General features: G+C 41.7%; 1 protein-coding gene across 1 annotated transcript in view; it reads right to left on the bottom strand.

Moving 5' to 3' along the window:
* LRRC23 (leucine rich repeat containing 23) overlaps window positions 1–12,353 on the bottom strand; it is a 1,080,884-nt gene that overhangs the window by 560,614 nt on the left and 507,917 nt on the right. The window lies entirely within an intron of this gene.

Genomic DNA, 12,353 nt, shown 5'->3' with positions numbered 1-12,353 from the left:
CTCGGTCTTCACAATGTAATAGGAATTACAGGTATTGCACCTAGCAATATATACTAACTTGCTAGAACAACAGTTCCCTCTTTTTAAATGAACTACACTTTTCTAAACAAATCATGTCCTCTTGCAAAATGTAAGAACAATAATTGCATCTACCACAGGGTCTACTACCCTTTATTGTTTCACTTTTAGTAGGATTGTAATGCCCATTTTCCAAAATTCTTTTTATATTAGGCCCAATGTTTGTAGTAAAAACGGGCTTTTCTCCCACCACTTGGTGAACATCATGATCGACTTTAAATATGTTCCAATTTTTATGTATTGCTTCTTTTACTTGTTGGTATAAAGGACTGTATTGCACAATACATGTTTGTTCATAGTTAATGTTGCTCACTTTTTCAGCATTTTCCACTGTGTCCACAGTTTTATTTAAACCCTTACCTAGTAAAGGTGTGTATTTTTCCCCCATTCTCTTACAACTTCATTTAAAGTGTTAACTATTTCTAATGGATAGCCTCTGTCCAGAAATATACCCTTCAAAAAATCAAATTCACTCATGACATCTTCCTTTAAAGAAGTCATTCTAGCTACTCTAATAGCCTGTCCTTTTATTATACTCTTCTTCTGTGATAGAGGGTGGTGGCTGTCATAGTGTAGATAGTTGTTGCAAAAAGTTTTTTTACGATGTATCCTGGATACAAATTTTTCTTTGTCTCTAATAATTTTAGTATTCTGATAGCTAATTTCCTGAGGATGAGATTGGTAGGTAAACCTCAAAAATTCAGTACTATTATTAAGGTATTGGATGAATAAAGGAATGTTATCTGCAGGTCCTTTCCGCAAAATAAAAATATCATCCAAAAACCTACAATAAAAAGATATACTGGAATAGAATTCACTTTTAAACACATGTTCTCTTTCCCATCCCAGTAAAACCAGGTTTGCATAGGTTGGGGCGCAAGCTGCTCCCATTGTTACACCCCTAACCTGTTGGAAGTATTCACCCTCAAAAAAGATGCAATTGTTCTCCAATATAAGCCCCATTATTTCACATATTAAATTGACCTCATCACTGTGTAATTTGGACAAGCTGAAAAGTCTCTCCTCAAAATAGGTTAAACCATTACATCAATAGTCAAAAGGTATTGACGAAAGCGCTTAATTTTTTTACTTTTTGTTACAATAAATGAGTGTTGTGGACTCGGAAAGTACAGTTGTGTACACCTACCATAAATGTAGATGTTCGAGTGTCTTCACCGTTGCAGTCATGACTGTAGGGTTCTTCCCTGCCGGCAGGCAGCCCCAGGTTGTCCAGAATCCCAAAGTCTGGGTCCGGCGTCAGCTGTTCAACCATGCTCCCTGACGTCAGAGCGCCAAGAGTACAAAGCTGACAACCGACGCCATCTTCTCCAGTTTTTCTTGCCCCAGATGTCAGGAGTCCCAAAATGAAAAAGGTCCCATAAGCTTTGCAAATACACCTCAGAAGAATGGTGGAAAAAGGAAATACACAGAAGTAAAAACAAGAGGGGACAGGAGGGAGGGAAACCCAGACTGCAACAGTGAAGACACTCGAACATCTACATTTATGGTAGGTGTACACAGCTGTACTATGTTCATCGTGTTTCACTGTTCAGTCATGACTGTAGGGTAGAATCCCAAAGCTGAAAAAAAGGGAGGTGGTCATAAAGAGGAAGGGGCGGCTAAAAGGCCCTGCAAGACTGCAGAGGCAAAGCCTGCCCTAGACTTAGAGTAGAGAGGTAGATTGTAGTGCTTAGAAAAAGTATGCACTGAACTCCAAGTTGCAGCTTCCAAAATGTCCTTGGTAGGAACTCCCCTGAGGAAGGCCGCAGAAGTGGCAGCAGCTCTGGTGGAATGAGTCCGTATACTCCATGGGATTTGCTTTCCATGGTGAGAATAACATAATCTGATTCCATGAGCAATCCATTTTGAAATGGTCTGTTTTGAAATGGCTTTACCTTGGGAACTTGAAGCATAAGAAACAAACAATTGTTCTGATTTTCTGAAGTCCTTGGTTCTGTTCAGGTAAAAACGTAGTTGTCTGTGTACATCCAAGGAATGTAAGATCCTTTCCCCTTTATTTTGAGGAGTGGGGAAAAAGGTTGGGAAGTGGATAGTTTGATTTAAAGCCACTTTGGAAACCACTTTAGGCATGAAGGTAGGATTAGTCCTCAAAGATACCCTGTCTTGATGAAAAATAATATAAGGTTCCAAAGCCATAAGAGCTTGTAACCCTGAAACTCTCCTGGCAGAGGTTAGGGCTAACAGGATAGCTGTCTTCCAAGATAAAAACTTGATGTCAGAAGAGGCAGCAGGCTCAAAAGGAGGCAAGGTTAGTTTTTCCAAAACATAGTTGAGATCCCAAGCAGGAATGGGAGGAGATCTAGGAGGTCTTAAGTTCTTAGCTCCTCTGAGAAACTGTCTCATGAGCTGGTAGAAAAAGATGGGAGGGACTGTATTATAATGAGCAGAAATAGCAGAGGCATGTATCTTAATGGAAGAGAAAGAGAGACCCTTATGTAAGAGATCTGTCAAATAAAGTAAAATTAAAGTAATATTAGGAAGAAGAGGATCAGAATCCTGAGCCTGCAACCAGAAACAAAATCTTTTCCATTTTCCTGCATAAGATTTTCTAGTGCTAGGACGTCTGGCTTCTAAAATGACATCCATAACCTGCTTGGGCAGTAAAGAAGAAATCAAAGGCCCTGGATTAACCAGGCCGCCAGGCTGAGAGTTCTGACATGAGAGTGTAGAACCTGACCCTGATGTTGGGACAGAAGGTTCGGAGACTGAGGTAAAACCCAAGGGGGCACCAGGCATAGGTTTTTTAGAGTTGGATACCAAAACTGCCGAGGCCAATTTGGAACCAGCAAGATTATCATCTTGGGCTTGTCCTGTTTTATCTTCAATAAAACCCGTGGAAGAAGAGGAAGAGGCAGAAAGGCATATCCCGAGAGGTTCCTCCAACTTAATGACAGGGCGTCCACTTTCCAAGCTTCTCTTTGGAAAGTCCTGGTGCAAAAATTCTGTAGTTGATGATTGAGATGGGATGCAAAGAGGTCTATGTGAGGACATCCCCAGACTGCTGTTATCATCCTGAATATTTTGGTGTCCAGCATCCACTCGTGTGGATCCGAAAGGTTTCTGCTCAGACTGTCTGCCAGGAAGTTTTGTTTCCCTGGTAGAAACTGAGCTTGAAGATCCAGATTGCAAGCTAGAGCTGTGTTCCATAGATCCATGGCTAGTCGGCAAAGGGGGTAGGGATGAGATCCCCCTTGCTTGTTTATGTACCACATAACTGTGGTGTTGTCTGTCCATATTAGCAGTTGTCCTGGTTGTAAAAGATTCCTGAAGGCCAATAGAGCTTTCTGAACAGCTAACATTTCCTTTAAATTGATATACAGGTGCTTCTGATCCTTTGTCCAAAGGCCCTGCAAACAACTGCACTGAAAATGGGCTCCCCAAGCATAATCCGAGGCGTCCGTGGTTAGAATCTGAGTGGCAGGAGGCAGATGGAAGGGTTTCCCTTTGTTTAGAGCACATGCCCTGGACCACCAAAGAAATTCCTTTTGAAGGCAAGGAAGGACGGAGATCAGTATGTCTAAACTGTGGCAATGCTGAGACCATACACTTTTTAGGTACCACTGTATTTTCCTCATGTGTAGTCTTGCATATGGTACGAGAAGGATGCAGGAGGCCATGTAGCCCAAAGCCTGCAGGAATTTCCTTGCAGATAGTTCAGTTAGAGTTGCCGAGGTTCTGAAAGTTGAAGCCAGCTGTAATTGTTTTTCGGAAGTCAGAAATGCCATCTGGGTTGTGGTGTTTAGAAGTGCACCCAGAAAAGTTATCTGTTGTGATGGTGTCAAATTTGACTTTTTTATGTTTACAGAGAATCCCAGGAGGTTCTGTACAAATTCTAGATGCTGGAGTAAGACATCCTTGCTGTCTGCCTGAATTAGACAATCGTCCAGATAAGGGTAAATTTGAATTCCCTTGAGTCTGCAGTAAGCTACTACTGGAGCCAGGCATTTGGTGAAGACCCTGGGCGCAGTAGACAATCCTAAGGGCAGCGCAGAGAATTGAAAGTGCCTCGATCCGGCCTTGAACCTGAGGTATTTTCTGCGATCCTGCCTGATGGGAATGTGTAAATATGCCTCCTTTAAATCCAAAGTTACCATCCATGCATCTTTGGACAGCATTGGAAGTAGCTGCTGTAGAGTAAGCATCTTGAATTTTGGAATCTCTAGAAAAGTGTTCAAGACCGACAGATCCAGAATGGGTCTCCATAAGTTTTGCTTCCTTGGGACTAGAAAAAGCCTTGAGTAAAAACCTTTTCCCATCTCTGAAACAGCAACCAGTTCTATGGCATTCATAGCCAAAAGAGCTTCCACCTGGTTTAAGGCCTCCGTCCATTGATGTTTTGGAAGGTCTGGCCATCCGCTTGGCCTTGGCAAGGTATGAAAATGGAATTTGTAACCTCTTAAAACCACATCCAAAACCCATTTGTCTTGGGTTATTTGAGTCCAATTTTGATAAAAAGAGAGAGTTTTCCTCCGAGAGGGGCTTCCAGGCAAGAAGTTCCTGTAGCCCAACAGAGGGAGTCATTGAGTTTGTTTCCTTTGAGATTGTGACCTGTCCTCTCCTCCCCTAGGGGTGGAAGCAGTCCACTGTCTTGGTCTATAAGCAGCTTGTGTTTGAGGCCTACCTCTGGAGCGTCTATATCTACCCCTCTGAGGCCTGTCTGAAGTGGGAAAGGACCAATTTTTTGAAGGCCAATTCCTGCTAAATCTAGGTGGCTGTACTTGTAAGAAATCTTTAACTGTTTGCATGGATTTCACCTTATCCTCCATCTTTTTAATCACCTCTTCAGCTTTTGATCCAAACAAAACATTATGCTGAACAGGAACAGCCAATAATTTAGCCTTTACTTGTTCAGGTAAATTTTGTTCCTTTAGCCATGCATGCCTTCTAATGACTGTGCCAGAGGCCGCAGCCCTACAAGAAGCCTCCAAGGCATCAAATCCACAGTGTAAACCATGCTTCCCTGTTCAGTGGCATGCAATAAGTCATGTAATTCCTTATCATCTGCACAGGCAGAAATGGAAGTAAGCTTTTGTTTTAAGACAGACAAGAGAAATTGCTGGCATTTAAGCATATGAAACTGACAGTTTAAAGCCTTCCTTTTCAGTAGGAATGGGATTTTTGGCAGAAGTTGTCTTAACTCCCTTAGGACCCTGAGAAATGGTTTCAGGGTCAGCAGCAGGGTTCTTGTATAAAAACAGATGGGAATCAGGAACCCTGTAATATCTATCAGGCTTAACAGGAGCAGGAGGAAAAGAGTCAGGGGTTAAGTTGGCCTCCGAAAAGGCATCATCCACAATATCCAAAACAGGAGGAATAGCCAGGGGTCTATGTTGGGGAAGAAGAAGAAAATCCCTCAGTCTTTTCTTGGATTCCGAATACTCATGTCCTTCCCAGTGGAAATATTCCCTCATTTCATGCAAAGTTTCCCCAAAAGAGAAATCCTCAGGGGGAGAAGCTGAAGGAATGGATTCTTCAGCATCAGAATCCTCATAAGGAGGGAAAGAATATTCCTGATCAGAAGAAGAAACTGAGGAAACAGAAACCTGATCAGAGGAATCATAATAAACATCCTGCCTTGGCCTTTTGTCTGGAGGGGGATGTGAACCCCTAATCATAGTAAGTAAATCCTCCGCCATCTTGAGTAACTGTTTCTGTGACTTGGGAGCCAGTTCAGAAGAGGTCTGTGCTGAAGTCTTTGATTTAGAAGGAGTCTTTGCCTTTGCCTTTACTAGTAGCTGAGTAGGCCTGAAAAACCCCTTCGGAAGCCGGTACCTGCACAACGGCTTCGGACCCATCCGAAGGAGCATTGTCCGAAGGTCCTGCAACAGAAATATTTAAAGGCCTGGTTGGCTCCTCATGAGAGTCCGTTTCGGCCATCTGTTCTGAAATGGCCAATGACAGGGGCTGCAAAAGCGCCTCACTGACAACGGCCGAACCTGAAGCTGGCTCCGCTTGTGCGCTATCATGAGATTTGGACCTTGGAGGCCTGTCTTTATCCTTGCGATGTTTGTGAACTCCGGTAGCCGGGACCGTATCCGATGACATTTTGTAGTTAAAGCGCCTACCGAAGTAATGAAAAGCAAAATCGTACCTTCGCCTAATTGTACGTTGATTGAATCTAGCACAAAACCGACAACTAGCTATGTCGTGGTCAGGGCCTAAGCAAGGAATACAGTAAGAATGAAAATCCTTGTGAGGTATTTGCTTCCCACATGAAATACAATTATTAACTTTTTCTGACATCGGAGTGGAGCAAGAAAAAAGTTTCCCTAACGGGGTACTTAGCTTTGAGTGGAGAAGAAAGTCTTCGGACCAAAGTATATAGAAAAATTCGTCAGGAGTCAGCCGACCGGTACTTGCGAACTGCTATCACCGCACGGCAAGAAAGACTGGAGAAGATGGCGTCGGCTGTCAGCTTTGTACTCCTGGTGCTCTGACATCAGGGAGCATGGTTGAACAGAAGACGCCGGACCCAGACTTTGGGATTCTGGCCGACTTGGGGCTGTCTGCCGGCAGGGGAGAACCCTACAGTCATGAATGCAACAGTGAAACACGATGAACATCAGTAGTGCTTCTTCATTTGGTTAATCTGTGTGATATGTTTTTAGCAGAGATTACCCAAGCAACCTTGTAAGAAATATTAGTAAGGAAGTGTTGGGAGAATGGGGTAAAGATATAAACCCCTTTTAGGTACAGGGTTGTTTGAAAATTAAGAACCTAGTACTGTGCAAGTTACAGAAAAAGATTCAGTTTTTGAGAGAGTATAATGAGAACTCAAAATATGTTACAAATATCGTAAGTAAGAATTGGAGTATTATGAGGGACAATTCAACAGCACATGAAGTGATGCCACCATCTCCCACTTTTGTGTTTCAACAGCACATAATTTGAAGAATATTTTGAGAGTAATAAAAGTAGTGAAGTTATTTAAGTAATAAGAAAAAACTGGGGACCATTAAATGTGATTCCTGTAAGCAGTGTTCATTACTTTGGAAGATGAATTTTTAACACTTAACAATACATTTAATTCCACCTTGCCAAATGTTCAGCCCTCACATGGGGTACAGGTGGGCAAGATTGAAAGGCCTCTTAGGAAGAAATTTATGAGTACTACAATAATATAAAATATGAACAGCAATAATGCTCGTTTAAATAAGTACAACTGAGTGGTATACATAAAGAATTCAAATTTGCCATTTTAGAGAAAGCTAATACAAACCCACTTGGTGGAGATTAGAAAACAAAATTTGAATATAAGGAATTATTTTGGCAACTCAAGCGTAATGTCAACTTTCCTCTGGGTTTAAATGATTTTTAACTTACATTTGAATGAGGAAAAGTGTAATTCCCAGATCCCCACTTTACTGCCATCACCATACAAAAGGTGACACATTTTGAAAAGTTGATCATATGGTCTCAACCATCTGAAGTTTGACTACATATATGTAGATGTAGCTGTAGATATAGATAGGTTTACTATCACTTGATAGAACTGCAGTTGACTTAAATTCAAATGGTTGTAGCAATTTGACTGAAAACCCAATTTAATGAAACCTCATTTCACTGAAACACAAATGATAGAAAGGTATAGAACTGAGGTAGTATATGATGGTGCCATTTCTGCGGATATGGTTTGCCTGAAAAATGAGTCTAAAAGATTATGTGTGGATTGTCAGTACCCATGCCATGTTGCACCCCCAGATTTAGAGATGTTTGTGCACTAACACTGATTCACTGTGTGTTTTTTCTCTTCTCCATTGCTGTGTGACTTTGGATATAATTAAATGAGTTTGTGGGGTCAAAGCCCTCACATGGGGGTGTGTCCCTGCAAAAAACATTAATTTATGCTGTATTTTATTATGTAGAATGTTTTCTATGATTTGAGATTCAGTGAATTGTGATTTCATTCAACTAGGTTTTCAGTCAAACTGCTTTTCAGTCAAATTGTTTCAGCCATTTCAGTTTCAGTCAACTGCAGTTCAATCAAATGATAGTAAACCTATACAGATATATATATATATATATATATATATATATATATATATATATATATATATACATAAATACATATATAAATGTAAATGGTTTACTATAACAATGATGAGTACAGGTTAGAGAAAAACATAATGTCAAACCACATTAGGGTGATTCCCATTTCCGCTGACCTGCACTAGTGCGAGTGTGTAGGTCAGTTAAGGACAATGTGCATTCGCACATATGCCATCAGAGTTCTGAATATAGATCGCAGTACAGTGGGGATCGGGAAATTACCCCTTTCCCCACTGTAGTGCGATCTCAGAGCTGGAATATAAAGTTTGCAATGGGTGTGGGGAGCACAGCCTCCCACAGGTGGGTGCAGGGGGGCTTGCCCCTCTGCTAAAATGTGACTGGCAGTGTAGTAGTTTAATGTAGGTTTGTACCTAAACTGAAGTCACGTTCGATATTTGGCATTTATGCCTAATTAGTATGCAGGCATTCGCAGTTTCAGTTCAATGTTTCAGACTTTTTTTTTTTTTTTGCATTTCGGTTTTATGATAGTAAACCATATAAATATATGGGTCTACTTTAAATGATCAGAATATCGAACTACATACCATCAAGGAAGAGGTGATTGATGTTCTACAACATCGAACATTAAAGTAGAAGTAATTAAAAAAGATAGGAAATCTTCTTGTAAGTCTTTGCAGGGGGCAAGCCCCCCATGCCCCCTACTCCCTCTGCTACTTAAATATACCAACTCCGAGATCACACTACAGTGAGGAGAATCGTAAGTGTCCCGTTCCGCACTGTACGGTACCATTCCCGTCAATGTAATGTGATCTCAGTGTTGGTATATTTAAACAGTAGGGGGTGTGGGCTGTACAGTACCATTCTTGTCAATGGACTGTGATTTCAGTGTTGGTATATTTAAATAGTAGGGGGTGTGGGCTGTACGGTACCATTCTCGTCAATGTACTGTGATCTCAGTGTTGGTATATTTAAATAGTAGGGGGTGTGGGCTGTACAGTACCATTCCCATCAATGTACTGTGATCTCAGTGTTGGTATATTTAAATAGTAGGGGGTGTGGGCTGTACAGTACCATTCCCATCAATGTACTGTGATCTCAGTGTTGGTATATTTAAATAGTAGGGGGTGTGGGCTGTACAGTACCATTCTCGTCAATGTACTGTGACCTCAGTGTTGGTATATTTAAATAGTAGGGGGTGTGGGCTGTACGGTATCATTCTCGTCAATGTACTGTGATCTCAGTGTTGGCATATTTAAATAGTAGGGGGTGTGGGCTGTACAGTATCATTCTCGTCAATGTACTGTGATCTCAGTGTTGGTATATTTAAATAGTAGGGGGTGTGGGCTGTACAGTACCATTCTCGTCAATGTACTGTGATCTCAGTGTTGGTATATTTAAATAGTAGGGGGTGTGGGCTGTACAGTACCATTCTCGTCAATGTACTGTGATCTCAGTGTTGGTATATTTAAATAGTAGGGGGTGTGGGCTGTACAGTACCATTCTCGTCAATGTACTGTGATCTCAGTGTTGGTATATTTAAATAGTAAGGGGTGTGGGCTGTACGGTACCATTCTCGTCAATGTACTGTGATCTCAGTGTTGGTATATTTAAATAGTAGGGGGTGTGGGCTGTACAGTACCATTCTCGTCACTGTACTGTGATCTCAGTGTTGGTATATTTAAATAGTAGGGGGTGTGGGCTGTACAGTACCATTCTGGTCAATGTACTGTGATCTCAGTGTTGGTATATTTAAATAGTAGGGGGTGTGGGCTGTACAGTACCATTCTGGTCAATGTACTGTGATCTCAGTGTTGGTATATTTAAATAGTAGGGGGTGTGGGCTGTACAGTACCATTCTCGTCAATGTACTGTGATCTCAGAGTTGGTATATTTAAATAGCAGGGGGTGTGGGCTGTACAGTACCATTCTGGTCAATGTACTGTGATCTCAGTGTTGGTATATTTAAATAGTAGGCAGTGTGGGCTGCACAGTACCATTCCTGTCAATGTACTGTGATCTCAGTGTTGGTATATTTAAATAGTAGGGGGTGTGTGGGCTGTACAGTACCATTCCAGTCAATGTACTGTGATCTCAGTGTTGGTATATTTAAATAGTAGGGGGTGTGGGCTGTACAGTACCATTCCAGTCAATGTACTGTGATCTCAGTGTTGGTATATTTAAATAGTAGGGGGTGTGGGCTGTACAGTACCATTCTCGTCAATGTACTGTGATCTCAGTGTTGGTATATTTAAATAGTAGGGGGTGTGGGCTGTACGGTACCATGCCCATCAATGTACTGTGATCTCAGTGTTGGTATATTTAAATAGTAGGGGATGTGGGCTGTACGGTACCATTCTCATCAATGTACTGTGATCTCAGTGTTGGTATATTTAAATAGTAGGGGGTGTGGGCTGTACGGTACCATTCTCATCAATGTACTGTGATCTCAGTGTTGGTTTATTTAAACAGTAGGGGGTGTGGGCTGTACAGTACCATTCTCGTCCATGTACTGTGATCTCAGTGTTGGTATGTTTAAATAGTAGGGGGTGTGGGCTGTACAGTACCATTCTCGTCAATGTACTGTGATCTCAGTGTTAGTATATTTAAATAGTAGGGGGTGTGGGCTGTACGGTACCATTCTCGTCAATGTACTGTGATCTCAGTGTTGGTATATTTAAATAGTAGGGGTGTGGGCTGTACGGTACCATTCTCGTCAACATACTGTGATCTCAGTGTAGGTATATTTAAATAGTAGGGGGTGTGGGCTGTACGGTACCATTCTCGTCAATGTACTGTGATCTCAGTGTTGGTATATTTAAATAGTAGGGCGTGTGGGCTGTACGGTACCATTCTCGTCAATGTACTGTGATCTCAGTGTAGGTATATTTAAATAGTAGGGGGTGTGGGCTGTACGGTACCATTCTCGTCAATGTACTGTTATCTCAGTGTTGGTATATTTAAATAGTAGGGGGTGTGGGCTGTACGGTACCATTCTCGTCAATGTACTGTGATCTCAGTGTTGGTATATTTAAATAGTAGGGGGTGTGGGCTGTACGGTACCATGCCCATCAATGTACTGTGATCTCAGTGTTGGTATATTTAAATAGTAGGGGATGTGGGCTGTACGGTACCATTCTCATCAATGTACTGTGATCTCAGTGTTGGTATATTTAAATAGTAGGGGGTGTGTGGGCTGTACAGTACCATTCCAGTCAATGTACTGTGATCTCAGTGTTGGTATATTTAAATAGTAGGGGGTGTGGGCTGTACAGTACCATTCCAGTCAATGTATTGTGATCTCAGTGTTGGTATATTTAAACAGTAGGGGTTGTGGGCTGTACGGTACCATTCCAGTCAATGTACTGTGATCTCAGTGTTGGTATATTTAAATAGTAGGGGGTGTGGGCTGTACAGTACCATTCTCGTCAATGTACTGTGATCTCAGTGTTGGTATATTTAAATAGTAGGGGGTGTGGGCTGTACAGTACCATTCCAGTCAATGTACTGTGATCTCAGTGTTGGTATATTTAAATAGTAGGGGGTGTGGGCTGTACAGTACCATTCCAGTCAATGTACTGTGATCTCAGTGTTGGTATATTTAAATAGTAGGGGGTGTGGGCTGTACAGTAGCATTCCCGTCAATGTACTGTGATCTCAGTGTTGGTATATTTAAATAGTAGGGGGTGTGGGCTGTACAGTACCATTCCCGTCAATGTACTGTGATCTCAGTGTTGGTATATTTAAATAGTAGGGGGTGTGGGCTGTACGGTACCATTCTCGTCAATGTACTGTGATCTCAGTGTTGGTATATTTAAATAGTAGGGGGAGTGGGCTGTACAGTACCATTCCCATCAATGTACTGTGATCTCAGTGTTGGTATATTTAAATAGTAGGGGGCGTGGTCTGTACGGTACCATTCTCGTCAATGTACTGTGATCTCAGTGTTGGTATATTTAAATAGTAGGGCGTGTGGGCTGTACGGTACCATTCTCTTCAATGTACTGTGATCTCAGTGTAGGTATATTTAAATAGTAGGGGGTGTGGGCTGTACAGTACCATTCTCGTCCATGTACTGTGATCTCAGTGTTGGTATGTTTAAATAGTAGGGGGTGTGGGCTGTACGGTACCATTCCCGTCAATGTACTGTGATCTCAGTGTTGGTATATTTAAATAGTAGGGGGTGTGGGCTGTACAGTACCATTCCAGTCAATGTACTGTGATCTCAGTGTTGGTATATTTAAATA

The sequence above is a fragment of the Protopterus annectens genome, chromosome 8.part0 (genome assembly GCF_019279795.1).
Source record: "Protopterus annectens isolate FY-2018-M chromosome 8.part0, PAN1.0, whole genome shotgun sequence".
Lineage (NCBI taxonomy): Eukaryota > Metazoa > Chordata > Ceratodontiformes > Protopteridae > Protopterus > Protopterus annectens.
The sequence above is the reverse complement of the archived record's forward strand: the minus strand, read 5'-3'. Positions and strand labels throughout refer to the sequence as shown.